The sequence below is a fragment of the Perognathus longimembris genome, chromosome 11, assembly GCF_023159225.1.
Source record: "Perognathus longimembris pacificus isolate PPM17 chromosome 11, ASM2315922v1, whole genome shotgun sequence".
NCBI lineage: Eukaryota > Metazoa > Chordata > Mammalia > Rodentia > Heteromyidae > Perognathus > Perognathus longimembris.
Window position 1 is genome coordinate 60,431,298 of NC_063171.1, and position 15,659 is coordinate 60,446,956.

Below are 15,659 nucleotides of genomic sequence, written 5' to 3' on the forward strand. Positions count from 1 at the left end.
GCTGCCCTTTGAGGTCTCTGCCTTTCTTCTTCCTCTTTCCTCCATTCCCCAGCCTTCTGCCTTTCTCCATGGGTGAATTCCTTGGTGAATTCCAGATGATGCCTAAGTTTCTAGATGGGCAGATATGATGATCTGGTCTCTCTATGGAATCTCAGTTCTAGATGGGTCTACATTTGATGTCATGTTACCTGAGGGACCCTGTGGAGGAGTTTCGTGTCACAGTCCTCTGAAATGACTTTGTACACAATCATCACAATCATTATACTGGCATTTACAAGGTCCAGTCCGTGCCAGGCACCAGCTAATCTTTATCCAAATAATCAAATGTCATCCTGACAACCGCCCGAGTGAGCTGCCATTTTACTTCCAAGAAAACAAAAAGAAAAGGCCCTGGGGTCAGATATCTCCTCCAGTTACCTTAGGCTCTTGACTGCTACCATTTCCCTTTCCTCATCCACCAAATTGACATCTCAACACCCACAAGGCAAAGAAAGGCAGGAGGAGCTCAAGATCCAGGGCAGCCTGGGCTCCATAGCAAGGCCCCAGCTCAAAACAACAATAAACACACAAGGAACGGATTATGCCTGCTAGGAAGGTCCTTGTAAGGATTAAGTGAGCTAATGTTTACAGATTGCCTAATGAATAGTACCTACACAATAAATATTTGCCTCCTTCCTTCCGCCTTTCCCTCCCTCACTGTCCTATGAGCCCCACAGACCTGGGGGGTGGGGGGAGGTAGGAAGGATTAGCACTTTGATTTGTGGGTCCTGCCTGTGTTAACATTTTCTGAGTTTGGTCCTGGGTGAGTAGCGGTGTCTGAGGCCTGTATGCGTGTGCCCGAAATATTCAGATTCCACCCCACTCCCAATTCCTTCCTGCTGGGCACTAGTGGCTCAAGCCTGTAATCCTTCCTACTCGGGAAGGTGAGATCTGAGAACTGTGCTCAAGACCAATCCAGGCAGGAAAGCCCATGAGACACTGAACCAGCCATGAGTGAAAAGCTCAGGGACCGTACCCAGGCCTGGGGTTCAAATCCCAGTGCCAACACAAAAACACAATCTCCTTCCCGCCAGCTGCTTCTTGCCTCCACCCCTCCCTCCCGGGAGGCACAGAGGTGGATGCAGAGCAAAGCCCCTGAACCATGCCCACAGCCCTTTGTTGGTTCCTTCCTTGCCCAGGAGTGAACCATCACCCTCAAACCTCAGACTCTCCATTTTGCTCCCAGAAACACATTTGCTTGGAGCATGCACTGAGAAAGTCAGGCTGGAAATGGTGGGGGACGTGTGCGGAGAGCCCAGTTCCCATCTATAAAAAGACTGTTTAGTCTCAAATGTTTTATCTTTGATAAAGCTTGGGCTCCGGACTCCACATTCTCCATGGAAGAAAGACAGCTTGTACAGGGTAAAGCCAAGGCACTGGCATGCCGACTTGGGGGCTGGTTCTTGTCACTTGCAATAGAAGGACCATCTGTGGCTTCTCGGGCCAGGCCAGGCTCAGTGGAGCCGTAGCTCATGAGTTGGCCGTCCTAGGCAAAGCCAGGAGGGCTCAATGATGGGTTTTAGCCAGGATTTGGTGCTCAGGATGTTCCCAGGATCAATCAAGGAGCCTTGGGCTCAATTCCCTAGCCTTAGGTTCAATCCACTAGCTCTGGGTTTGATCCACCAGCCTTGGGCTCTGGCTGACCTGTGCAAATGCCAAGGCTACTTAGACTGGACAGCAGCAACGGACGCCGCTCACAGAAGCCCACGCTGCAAATCCTGTGTCTTCCCCCCGAGTCTTCTCAGGCCTGGCTCATCTTTAGCAAGAAGGGAGGTGCGAGGTGCCATGAAAACAATTACCTCTAAATATTTACCCTGTGCATTTCTGGATGTGCCCAGACAGGCACGGAGCGGGAGTTCAAGGAGCACGCGGAGCATGTGACTCAGACCTCATCACTCAGCTGTCCCTCCAGGGGCCGCTCACCGAGGCTCTGATGCGGCTCCACGTCCCCCACCCACTCCCTCCCTCCTCCCTCCCCCCACCCTCCCCGAGGAGCAGCCTCATTGTTCTCCCTGGGGAAGAGGGGGCTGCACCCCTACCCCCACCTCCACATCCTGCCTGGGACACACAGAGGCAGTTCACAGCCTCACGTGGGTGCTCTGTCGAAGGGTGGGGTGGGGTGAGGATTTCAGATGGTGGGGTGGGGGAGCCCCTTTCAGGCCTGGCTCCTTCACAAAAAGAAAAGAGGTGAGGCTGGTGCCAAGGGAAGGGAAAGGAAGAGGAATTTGAGACGTTGAAGAAAGCAGCGGTGCAGAGATTTCAAAGCCCAGCTTCTCCACACCGGTGCCACGGGCCTTCAGGGATGGACGGCCCTGACAGCTGGCCTTGCGCGGGGACAGGAAGGGGACTGTCATGCACACTTCCAGCACAGAGGTTGTCCGATCAAGCTGGTGGCTCTGACCTACAGCTGTCCCGGCAAGCCAGAGACATGGCTCGCCGGTCAGGCCAAGCCCAACCCAGGGGAAACTGGAGGGCTCTCTGACCCGTGGGTGTCTGGGGTTTGCTTGCGGCTATGTTGACTTGGTCGTGTGACCTTGTGTGTACATGGACAGGGTCGTGTGTTCATATACGTGAGACGGTGGGTGTTCTTTGTCGTGTACAGTGCTGAGCACACGAAGGGAATGGTTGCGTAGCATGTCTGCCCATGTGCCTGTTGAATGCTAGACCATCAGGAAGGCACAAACGTTCTCGAAGAATCCACCTATCATAGGCAGAAGCTCTTTGGGAAAATGAATAGCTTCCCCGAGTCTTACCTTTTAGGTTGGAAAACCTGGGTTTGGGTGTTGGTTTGTTTGCTGTTTGGACTGAGTGGCCTTGAACAAACTTGCCTGCTGGTCTCTTCTCACGGGTCCCTTCCCTAGGATGCCAGGCCCAGCAGGAACAGATTGTCTAGTGATGCCGGCTTGGGGTCTACTGTAGCTGAATTGGCTAGCCAATGCCCATGTACGCGCTCCCTGTCCCATCCCTGTCCCTCCTCCTCTCTAGGGCAAACTTCAGACCCGCGCAGTTGCATAGGCCCCCTACGCTCCATTCTCTACTGTTGCCATTTTAGAATCTTTAATGATTTGAAGAGACTCTATATTTTTATTTTTTCACCGGACCCCAGGAACGGTTGCTGTCAATGGAAAAGCAGAAAGATGGCGAGGTCGTCCTCCTCCCTGGCAGCACCCAGAGGGGGGCCATGTGTGTCCTCCTGGCTGGACACGGCCTTGCTGGGGTGGGGGTGAGCGTGAGGGTGGCTGATGGGTGAGGCTGGCAGGAGGGGGAGGGCGGGGAGAGATTAGAGGGCCAGCCCTGGGCAGGGGGAGTGGAAGGTTCTGGCTGCGCATTAGGAAAATGTTTTGAGCTTCACCCTGTGAGGCAACCAGACCACCCAAGGAAGCAGGGCAGGGCAGTGTCACCATGGAGACGGGGAACAGGTTTGATAAGAGGGAGGATGTTGGGGAGCTGAGGGGCCTGCAGGGGGTGGGGGGTAGGAGACACACCCCCAGGCAACCTGGCTGAGACCCAAAGCCCATGGGGGCCCAGTCTGTCTGAATTTTTCCAATGGGAAGACTCAGGAAGAGCCCTGAACCCGGCTGGGACAGAACTGGAAAGATGCCCCCCACCCTCCCCGAGCCCTTCAAAGAAGACCAAGGGCCACGCCGCCCCCCCCCCCCCCCCCCCGGTCCACAGGCTCTGCTGTGGGGCAGAGTGCTCACCTCTGCAGCGGGTTTGGTCCCTGTTGTTTACTGAAGGAGCACAGCTCCATGGCTTGCACGCTCACGCATTGTGAAGCAATCGTTGCCCTCGAGCCCATTAACATAGCATCGCCTCTAGGTCACTTTTGTTCTGTGAGAACCCTAGACTTTACCCCCTGCCCCCCCCCCCCCCCCGCAAGAGGCCAAGCTGGGCAGAGCCCTGCAAATCCCTCGGGTGTTTGGTACGCACTCCACAACTCATGGTCAGTGCGCCTTGTCCTGTGCCAGGCTCCATGAAGCCTTCAAGCACCACCCCAGCGGGAAACTAAGGGTCTGGGTGGCCCTCATGCTGTCTTTACTTCTAAGTCTTTATTTCTTCACCTATAAAAAGGCACAATAACAGTACTTACTCGACAAGAGTTATAGTGTGAAGTATATGAGCTAATAAACATAAAACACCATGCTCTGTAAGCATACCTCATTATTATCACAGTCAACTAAGTTATAATTATTAGTGTATAATGACATAGCTGATTAGGTGCTACGTGTGTGTGTGTATGTGTGAGAGAGAGTGTGTATGCACGCACATGTGTCAGTACTGGGGCTTGAACTCAGGGCCTCAAGCTCTTGCTTGGCTCTACTTCCTCCTCCAGATTTTTGCTGGTTAATTAGAGATAGTAATCACGTAGACTTTTCTGCTCAGGCTGGCTTTGAACTGTAATTCTCCGATCTCTGCCTCCTAAGTAGCTAGGATTATACATATAAACCACCAACACCCAGGATTGTTTTGTTTTGTTTCATTTTTAATTTTTTTTTTTTTTTGCCAGTGCTGGGGGTTGAACTCAGGGCCTGAGCACTGTTCCTGAGCTTCTTTTGCTCAAGGCTAGCACTCTACCACTTGAGTCACAGCGCCACTTCTGGCTTTTTCTGTGTATGTGGTGCTGAGGAATCAAACCCAGGGCTCCATGCATACTAGGCAAGCTCTCTACCACTAAGCCACATTCTCAGCCCTGTTATGCTTTGTGTTTTTTTTTTTAATTTTTATTTGACACAGAGTCCCACTACATAGCCCAGGTTGGCCTGGAACTTTCCATTCTCCAATCTCAGCCTCCTGAGTGCTGGGGTTTCAAGTGTGTACACTGCCACACCCAGTTTATTACTTGTTCCTTCCATGGAAGGACTTAACCTTAGTAATCTTGGTATCCTCTAGGCCTGTGGAGGTGTCGGGCAAATGATGATGATCAATAAACATTCAAATAAATGCACTGAGGGGCTATGTCTCAGTGGTAGAGTGCTTGCCTAGCTTCCACGAGGCCCTTGGTACAATCCTTGGCAGGTTAATGGCAGAATCTGAATCTCTTAAAATCCAGAAGGATGGTGAGTTTTCTAACCCAGGCCCCTCTGTCCCGCCTCTGAGGTGATAACTTGGAGATAGCTATCTTCTTGGAGATTCCAAACACACGAATTAACACAAAGTTCTCTCGGGGTGTTTTTTTTTTTTGTTTTTTTTTTTGCCGGTTTTTATAAATTTCCAAACATGGGAATCTGCCTCTGTCTGGTAAACGTGTATTTCTCTCTATCCACATAACAGCACGGACCATTCTCTTGGGCTTTGCACAAAAGTCTACGTAAGAACCTCATGCTGTATTTTTTAAATAAAAGAGCTATTTTCTTTCTGTGGTCACTTCTTGGATCCCTTTCTGGTGATGAGAACATCCCCTTGCCTGCCTGGAGTGGCAGGCAAGCGTGCAATGGGGCGAGCGAGGGGAGAGAAGAGAGGCGGGGGGGGGGGGACGCAGAGTAGAGGGGAGGGGGGGGCAGGTCAGAGGTCAGGGTGTCCTGGGCAGTTTCCAGGCAAAGGAGAGGTGTGTGTGGAAAGCCAGAGTGCCATCCGATCGGTTCAGGCTGGGGATAAAGGGAGGGGAAGAAGACATTCCTGGAAGTCAGATAAGAGAAAAGGAAAGGCAGGGTAGTTGGGTTTTTAGCCCTAGGATAAAAGGTCTTAGAACTTATAGAACGTCGCAGATGGGTCTGAAGACAGAAAGGAGAGCAAGGAGAGAAGAGATCGGGAGAATGCCTTCCACTCAAAAAGGCACCCAAGAAACCAACTGCAGTTTTAAATACTATTTTTCTTTACAAATCAGTGGTAGGGCTTGAACTCAGGGCCTGGGCACTGTCTTGGGATCTTTGTGCTCAAGGCTAGACCTCTATCACTTTGAGCCACAGCTCCACTTTGGGTTTTCTGGTAGACAATTGGAGGTAAGAGTCTCATGGACTTTGGGGCCTGGGCTGGCTACGAGCCGAATCCTCAGCTCTCAGCCTGCAGAGTAGCTAGGATGACAGGCGTGTGCCACCAGTGCCTGGCTCTACTTTTCAGTTTTAAGACCCAAGGAAGAAAAGAAGACAAGAAGGGGCAGAAGGAAGAAGGAGTCAATGCAGGCTGCGTGCACCCAGCCACAGGGAGGCAAAAGCATTTGGGTTGGGGCTGTCCCGGCGCTCAGTGCAGCAGGGGAATGGAGGAAGGAGGGAGCCAAGCCCTCACCTGGCTGATAGGGAATCAAGGAGAAGGCTCTGCTAGGCAAACCTGCCCCTGTGGGATGGTCCTAGCCTGAAGTGCCACGGAGTCGAAGGGGCTGCTCCTGACCCCTGGGCCATGAGTCACGGCCTCAGAGAGCCCGTGGAACATCCCATCCCAACTGTGTCCCGAGCCGGAGGACAGTTCTCCAGAGGGAGCGTGGCACAGGGATTGCGTAATGATGTGTTGTGCTTCTGCCCCATGGCTCCTTCCTCCTGCCAAGCCATGCCACCCACAGGCAGAGAAGTTAAAGGGGCCCAGGCCTCCTACGCAGCCAGGGCCACGGGGCCACGGAGAAGAGCTCACAAGCACCAAGTGACAGACGGATGTGCCCTTCCCCTGCCCGAGGAGGGGACATGTAAGTTGATTGAAATGTCATTCAAACGTCCCCTCTTGAGCTGCACTGCCGTAAGTCAAGCCTTGGTAGCCATCCAAGGCCTGGGGATCGTACCGGACAGAGCGGATCTAGGACACGCCTGTCCCCACAGGACGCCACACTGGATGGCAGCAATGCCCTGCCCCTGGGCCTCAGTGCCACCACTGGCAGGGTGCCTGGGGTCATGATGTCATCAGCATCCCCTCACTAGTGACGTGCTGAGGCAATTAATGAAGGTCACACAGGAGCCCGCAGCCCATTAAAGCCATTTGCTGGGGCCCAGTTCAAATGCTTTACCTCTCTCGTAGGAGGCCTCCAACCTTTGAACTTCATTCATTTACTCCACAAGCATTTTCTGAAGTACCTACTATACACCAGGGATTATGCTAGATGATGGAGCTGGAGTCTAGTCATGTGTGTTTTCTGTCCTCAAAGAACCAAGTCCAGCCCAGCTAATGTCTACAGAGTGGACAGTGACTTGAGTGTCTAGGCCTATGACCTGTGTGTTACAGACCCTTCTCAGACTAACCCTTGTGGCCTTTTAACTCTGACCCCTGAGGATTCAACCCCAAATCAGGCCACACAGTATCTTGGTGTCATCTCCTGGTCTCAAGGAGCTGGCTTGTGTGGCCTGTCTCCCCCCCAAGTCTGAAGCTCTTGCCTCCCTCCCATTTATCTGTCCTTACCACCAATACACACAGCAAGGGAGGGTAGACGCAGGGCCCCTGGCCAGAGGGACTGAAGGAGTAAGACGGCCCCCGCCAACAGGGGGGAGACACAAGAAATCCAGCAAATGCAAAGGGCAGCAAAGCTGGGCGCTGGTGGCTCACGCCTGTAATCCTAGCCACTCAGGAGGCTGAGATATGAAGAGTGTGGTTCAAAGGCAGCCTGGGAAGGAAAGTCCGTGAGACCCTTATCTCCACCAGAAAACCAGAAATGGTGCTGTGACTCAAGTGGTAGAGCGCTAGCCTTGAGCACAAAAATCTCAGGGACAGCGCCCAGGCCCTGAGTTCAAGCCCCATGATTGACAAAAAAGAAAAAGAAAAAAAGAAGAAAGGAAGGGAGGGAAGAATGAAAGAAGGAAAGAAGGGAGGAAGGAAGGAAGGAAGGAAGGAAGGAAGGAAGGAAGGAAGGAAGGAAGGAAGGAAGGAAGGAAGGAACTTGCTCACCAGCCTCTCTTCTATCCTTACTCTGATCTGTGTGCACAGGTCTAGGTGCACATTGCTCTGCCCTATCAGACTAGAGGTGGGGGGGGGGGAGAGAACTTGCCTCCCTCATCAGTCTAGAGAGGAGGGTGGGGGGACAGGAGGAGTGCACAGGCGGGAAGAAACCCCACAGCAGCAGCCGGCAGGGGTGGAGGCAGACCGCGGCTCGGTGCCTGTTTGTTTAGCTGAGGCTTCTGTCTTCCATGCTTTATTCCCCCGGATAAACAAGGCAGGGTGTGTCCAGGGTGGAGAAAGGCCCCTCTATTCAGTCTCCCGCCGCACCCCAGACACACAGACCTTCCCTGTGACTCCCTCAGCCCCTTCTGTGCCCACGGAGCCAATGCCCCCGCTCCCGGCTCCCAGCCAGGGGCAGCACCAAGATGGGGGTGGGGGGCTCAGATCCACTTACACCCTGGGGGAGGGGGGACCAGATGCTCGCATGGTCTCTGCAGCCACGCCAGGCCCGGGAAACCGGGACACCGTGCCACCCGCACCCGCCCTCCCAGGCCCTGTGGTCCCTGCCCACAGTCCCCTAAGGGGACCAGTGGGAGCTCCTGGGATTAGGCCCCACCCCAGTCTCTGGGTCCAGCTCCCCCAGGACCAGTGCATTCCGGCTGGCCTGGCCTCTGAGCCCAGCCTGTCGCTCCCCCTGCCGCACCTGTCTGTGGCCTCGGTTGCCGCCCCCATCCCTTCGGGTGGCTCCTCACTCCTCTGCCCCAGCTCCCTGCCTATTGTGGGTCATCCGATTTGTAGGAAGACTTAGACCCAAGATCTAGGTCCCAAATCTCTGCCCAGCCAGAAGTCCTTCCGGGCGTCTAGCGTCGCTCCCTCGTGCTGCCGCTGCGCGGAACACGGTCCTGCACCCTGCGCCGCGGGCTCGGGGACGCCTGCCCGCGTTCGCAGCTTGGCCTCCCGTACACTTAAGAGCGGTTTTGGTGCACAGCAGGTGACTCTTCCTCTCTGTGCCTCAGTTCCCTCTCCCGGGGGACTGGAGGCTTCCGTGGGAGAATCCATGGCCCAGGCAGTCTTAGCTCTGCCCGCTGGGTGGCAGGAATGTCAGTAGCCAGCCGCCTTCCCCTTCTCTCCATCCCCCTCGCCCCCAGGGAGAAGGGAGGGAGACAGGAGAGGGGCCAGAGGCAGGGAAGCAAGGGAGGGGAGGGGAGGGAAGGGGAGGGAAGGGGAGGGAAGGGGAAGGAAGGGGAGAAAAGGGGAGGGCAGGGGAGGGAAGGGGAGGGCAGGGGAGGCAGGGAGGGGAGGGCAGGGGAGGCAGGGAGGGAAGGGGAGGGCAGGGGAGGGAAGGGGAAAAAGGGGATGAAAGGGGAGGGAAGGGGAAGGAAGGGGAGGGCAGGGGAGGGCAGGGGAGGGCAGGGGAGGCAGGGGAGGGAAGGGGAGGAAAGGGGAGGGAAGGGGAGGGAAGGGGAGGGCAGGGGAAGCAGGGGAGGGAAGGGGAGGCAGGGGAGGGCAGGGGAGGCAGGGGAGGGAAGGGGAGGGTAGGGGAGGGCAGGGGAGGGCAGGGGAGGCAGGGGAGGGAAGGGGAGGGAAGGGGAAGGAAGAGGAGAGAAGGGGAGGGAAAGGGAGGGCAGGGGAGGCAGGGGAGGGAAGGGGAGGGAAGGGGGAGGGCAGGGGAAGCAGGGGTGGGAAGGGGAGGGAAGGGGAAGGAAGGGGGAAGGCAGGGGAGGGAAGGGGAGGAAAGGGGAGGGGAAGGGGAGGTGGGGGAGGGAAGGGGAAGGCAGGGGAGGGAAGGGGAGGAAAGGAGAGGGAAGGGGAGGTGGGGGAGGGAAGGGGAAGGCAGGGGAGGAAGGGGAGGCAGGGGAGGGCAGGAGAGGGCAGGGGAGGGAAGGGGAAGCAGGGGAGGCAGGGGAGGGCAGGGGAGGCAGGGGAAGGCAGGGGAGGCAGGGGAGGGAGGGCGTTCTGGGTCAGCCCTGCCCTTAGGAGGCAGCAGCTGCTGCTTCTCGGTCCCCCCAGTGCTGCACCTGCCTCGCCCTGATCTCCTCATCCTGAGATCCTCTGATCCCTGGCCAGGGTCTCCCAGCCAGAGGCATTCCTGTCTCCCGCCTCCTCCAAGGAAAGGCCAAGGGCTGCCCCACCCCCGGCTCCCCTGCCTTCCCCTGCGTCGTGTGTGTGTGTGTGTGTGTGTGTGTGTGTGTGTGTGTGTGTGTGTGTGCGCGCGCGCGTGTGTAGAGTCAGGACCGCCACCACTCAGGTACCACGTGACACACACCTGGTCCTTCCTGAAGTGGCAGTGTCTGGCGGGGAGGAGGAAGAGGAGGAGGAGACAGGAGACGGGAGAGAAGAGAAAGGAAGGGTCGGCCCTGGGCTCGGGCCCTGGGCTCGGAGCCTGGGCTGGAGCAGACACTGCTGGAAAGGGGCCGAGGGCCCAGCGTCCATGTTCTCCGTGCCCTTGCGTGCAGAGTCCTAGCTGAACCCAGAAGGAGACGTGCCTTTGGGCGTACAAAGGAGGAAAGCTGGGCGCTGGTGGTGTACGCCCGTAACCCTGACTACTCAGGAGGCTGAGATTTAAGGATCAAGGTTCAAAGCCAACCTGGGCAGAAAAGCCCATGAGACTCTCATCTCCAATTAACTACTCACAAAACAAACAAAACAAAAGGCCAGCAGTAAGTAGAGCTGTGGCTCAGATGGTAGAGCACTAACCTTGAGCAAAATAAGCTCAGGGACAGTGCCCGGGCCCAGACTTCCAATCCCAGGACTGGCACAAAAATAAAAGAAGGAGAAAACCTCCCCAAGCCCTTGGGAAACCTTAGACTGAGGAGAGGTGAAGAGCCACAGACTCCAGAGGTCAGAGCCCAGCCCTGGTACGGGGTGGGGGGGGGGGGCTTTCTGGGCTCCAAATCCAATCACAGTTGCCCTTGCTCCCAGATGTCACACACAAGGAAAAGGAGGAAGTAAAGGCAAGGGCGGAGGTGGGAAGGGTGTATCCACAAGCCAAGGAAACCAGCAACCACCAGAGGCGTGAAGCTTGCGGCGGATTCTCCTGGAATGCCCCATCGGGGAGAGGGGCTCCGTCAACCCATCGATTTCTAGCTGTTGGCCCTACAACTACAAGAGAATAAACTCCTGGTGTCTTAAGACACCTACTTGGTGGTTCTTTGTCATGGGCTGCTAGGAGTGCACACAGGTAAGCCCCACACAGTCACAAAGGCTTCAGTGTGTGACACTAATCCTTGGGCCTCTGTCCTGCCGAGGATTTCTGATCACCCCCCCCCAGCTCCCCCTCCACTAGCGGGGGGGGGGGGGGGGGTGGCCGCTCCTAGTGCCTCAGGCCAAGCCCCATTCCTGGGCATTTAACACAAATAGATCTTTATGCTCACTAAATACTGCACAGAGCAGCTCATAGCAACACCATTCTTAATACTCGGGAGTAAGGAAGTACCTATCGCCCATGCGCAGTAGAATGGACTGAGTGTGCTGTATTCAGCCACAGGGAATAGTATACAGCAAAGAGAATAAACAAACTGGAGGGAACAACAATCCTCAAACATGGTGAGAAAAAGAAAGCCAGACACAAAAGAATGTTCTCTTTATATAAAGTTCAAAGCACAGACAAAAGTTCCTATGTTGTTAGAAATCACAAGGATGGTTACCCTCGTGGGGGTGGGTGGGGACCAGAAAAGGGTGGATGAGTTCTGGAAAGCCGGTGGTGTTCTGTTTCTCAGTCTGGGTGTTGGTCACGTGGCATAGTCGCTTGTGGAAATGTACGAAACTCTTTGCTTATGCTCTGTACTCTGTTCTGGTCGATATATTATGCTTAAAACCTGAGTCTTGAAAAATTCTCTCTGAACATCTTGGGAACTTTAGGCTGCCTAAGGGGACCCCTAGATTCCATGACATCTTGGGTTTGTTTGGTGGGTTTTTTTTTGGCTAGTCCTGGAGCTTGGCCTCAGGGCCTGAGCACTGTCCCTGGCTTCTTTTTGCTCAAGGCTAGCACTCTGCCACTTGAGCCACAGCGCCACTTCTGGCCGTTTTCTATATATGTGGTGCTGGGGAATCAAACCCAGGGCTTCATGTATATGAGGCAAGCACTCTTGCCACTAGGCCATATTCCCAGCCCAGCATCTTGGAATTTAGCTGTTACATCATTGAACTGAAATTAGATGTTTATTTCTGTATATCATTTCCATCTTGCTCTTCTGTGCATCCTTTGTACCTCGAATAGACACAGGCACCTAGTAGATATTAATAAGCACTTAAGGTTTGCTGCCATGACCAAAGACTGGTATTCCAGGACCTCTCAGCTGGGGCTCTCTCTGGCCTTTAGATCCAGTTCCTTGGGTCTTCCCAGGATTCCTCAGTGAGACTCAACCCCTCGCCCCCACCAACCACACTATGGTCCCGCCAGTATGCATCTCCTCCCAGCATGCAATGCTCTGGCTTGAGACTTCCTCACTCGCCAATCCATGCTCTTTCAAACACAGTTTGCAGGTGTTACTCATCCTGGGTCTTCTGACTGTAAACAAGCATCCAACAATACCTGCATTTGAGAACCCACAGCCCAGAGTCACCAGAACTCTCACTCCATGCCAGCCTAGGGGCACACAACACACACACACACACACACACACACACACACACACACACACACACTAAAGAGAATGAAGAGCGAAGACAAAAAGGTTCCAAGTGAAAAGGACTTACAGAACAGATGTCTGATGAAACACAACATGACCATGAGCTGGTTGGCTGGAAGCTTAAGAGCCTTCTCACTTTGGCTTTCTCCAAACCACGGTGGTCTGGGTTCGATGCCACACCCCACGTTCCCGCGTGTGATGAAGCAGGTTCACACCACCACTGTGTCTGGAGAAGGTACCCAGCCCTGCCTCTCAGGAAAGCCTATGAGCTCCAGGATGGATTGCTGTCTGCCTCATCTTTCCATTCATGAACACATTCATTCACTGCTTCATTCATTCTGTGTGTGTGTGCGCACGCGTGCTAATCCTGTAGCCTGAACTTAGGACCTGAGCACTTCCCATGAGCTGTTTTGCTCAAAGTTAATACTCCTCCCCTTGAACCACAGCCCTACTTCTAGGATTTTTAGTGCTGAATTGGAGATAAGAATCTCACAGGAAAAAAAAAAAAAAGAATCTCACAGACTTTCCTGCCTGGGCTGGCATCAAAATGAGATCTTCAGCTCTCAGCCTCCTGAGTAGCTAGGATTACAGGCGTGAGTCACCAGCACCCAGCTCCCACCATTTTTCAAGCACCATGTACAAGGGGCTTGCCCGGCATAGGGGAGACCTGGCGAGCCCTGGGGCCAGGCCCTGCTCTCCTGGGGCTCCCAACCTAGTTGGAGAAACAATCAAACAAATCAAGGCAGAGTAGAGGCAGTTGGACCCTAGACCGAAGAGGGATACATCTCCCAAAGCAGAGGATGAAGAAAGGCTTTAGGAGCAAGAGGCCTCCCAGGCAACCTGGCAATCCTTGCAAAAGCCCAGGCTTTCCTGGTTTCCTCTGGAGACTCACCAGGCAGGGCCACAGGCTTCTTGTCTGAAGCCATCTCAGCCACAGTTTTGCAGTACAGCAACAGGGATGCCCTTGGGGTTGTCTGTTGCCTGGATGTAAACCAACGGTGTATCACCAAGGCAAATTCAGTAAGGACAGTTCTCTGGGGGGTGGGTTAGGGGGTAGGGGATGGCTATCGGGTACTTCAACTGGTAGCCTGACTTATTCTAAGGAGAAGTACCAGGCAAACTATAAAATACAGGTTCTGAGCATATGTGTAATCCCAGCACTTAGGAAATGGATACAGGAGGATTGTGTGTTCAAGGCCAGCCTGGGCTCTGTAGACAGTTCTTGTCTCAAAAAGAAACGAACCAGGGGCTGGGGATATGGCCTAGTGGCAAGAGTGCCTGCCTTGGATACACGAGGCCCTGGGTTCGATTCCCCAGCACCACATATACAGAAAACGGCCAGAAGCGGCGCTGTGGCTCAAGTGGCAGAGTGCTAGCCTTGAGCGGGAAGAAGCCAGGGACAGTGCTCAGGCCCTGAGTGCAAGGCCCAGGACTGGCCAAAAAAAAAAAAAAAAGAAACGAACCAAAAGGCAGATCTGACACAGTAGTCTGGAATAGAGTCAGCTCTGCTCCTGCATTTGCAATATACCCCAGATGTTGCTGCCGCTCTGGGGACTAGAGTTTGAATAAAAAGCCTTGAGGAGCAGGCACTGGTGGCTCATGCCTGTTATCCTAGCTCATCAGGAGTCTGAGATCTGTAGATCACAGTTCAAAATCAGTTTGGGCAGGAAACTCTATGAGACTCTTCTCTCCAATTAACCACCAAAAAGCTGGGAATGGAGCTGTGGCACAAGTGGTAGAGCACCGGCCTTGAGTAAAAAAGCTAAGAGTGCCCAGGCCCTAAGTTCAAGCCCCAGGACTAACCTAAACATACACACACACACACACACACACACACACACACACACACACACACACCACAAACACTTTAAGATATCCAAGGAACTCCATAGAATAAATCGCTAACCAAATCCTCATAAATGATTTCAGTCAATCCCTTTTGCACTAACTATTGACCAGGCTGGCTCAGAGATGAGCTGCTATGGCCTGGCGTAGCCAAAGGACCAAGCAGAGGCCCAACTGCTGTCTCGCTCCACTTACAGCCCTGCCTCTCCCTGTGTGAGAGCCACTAGGACAGGTGCAAATGTTCCTAACTTTCAAGGAGGCACAGCTTAGAGCGCTTGGCAGAGCGTGGGGGGGGGGGGGGGTAGGGATGTGCGGAGGGACTCGAGGAAGAACTTCCCAGTCATCAGAGCCCTAAAGGGTCAAACACTAAAGCACATGGCGGATTGTTGAATGACCCCCTCCGCTGTCTGAGGGCTCCAGGCCAGAGGAGGGGCAGGAAGCCAGAACAAGGTATCGAGGACTCTCTTTGGGCCACGCTTCTGAGCTCACACACCTTCCTCTCTTTGCACACTCTCCCCGCCCTGCCCATGGTCAGGCCCGGGGCCACCCACCCATCAGTACCGGGTACACGGGGCTCAGGGATTTCCTGACCCCAGGCCCCATCTCCAGCAGGTGCCCTTTGCACCGCCATGCCAAGCCGGGTAGCGAGGCGAGTACTGTGTGGCAGGTGGAGGGTGGACAGGCAGACAGAGACTGGAAACCGGGGCGTCGGCATTCCCAGTGGGGAAGCGGGCAGCGAGGCAGGGGCTGGGTGGTGTCCGTTAGTGGCGCGGGGAGTGGGGGGACATTCCTTTTTCCACTGGCTGCACATAGTTAATGGGGGCTGTTGTTCTGGCTGGGCACAGGGCCCTGTAGGTGCTGGTGATAGCCATGCCAAGCGCAGCCCTTGGGATCTCAAGTCTCAGGGAGGGAACACGACCAAATTTCTGGGGATCCCCAGGGGTCCCCCACCAAATCTCTCCGCCCCCCCCCCCATCTCCCTCTCTCTTCCCCCTCACCATTTGTCTATATCATATCTTGGAGTCAGAAGCTATCAGCCCACGGGAAACAGGCTCAAAGAGACCGGAGGACGTGCCCAAAGCCAAAGGCACACCGTGAGTAAAGACAGAATTCGAACCCAGGCCTTCTGATTCCAGTTCCACTGGACAAAGAACAAACCCAAAGCCACAGATGGGGTGGGTGAGAGAGGCTGTATACAAAATTAGAGGAAGGGCAGCCGTGGTGATGCACGCCGGTAATTCACAAGGAGAATGAAGCAGGAGGATCATGAGTTAAGAGACCGGCCTAGGCTACACCTTCATTAAAAAAATAAAAACGAAGGAAGGGACCTGTGGACGCGTCCTCGCCGTTGCT

At 54.6% G+C, this 15,659-nt stretch overlaps 1 protein-coding gene across 2 annotated transcripts in view; it reads right to left on the bottom strand.

Annotated features, from left to right (window-relative positions):
* Lgr6 (leucine rich repeat containing G protein-coupled receptor 6) overlaps nucleotides 1–15,659 on the bottom strand; it is a 118,395-nt gene that overhangs the window by 90,415 nt on the left and 12,321 nt on the right. The gene's annotated exons all lie outside the window — the stretch shown is intronic.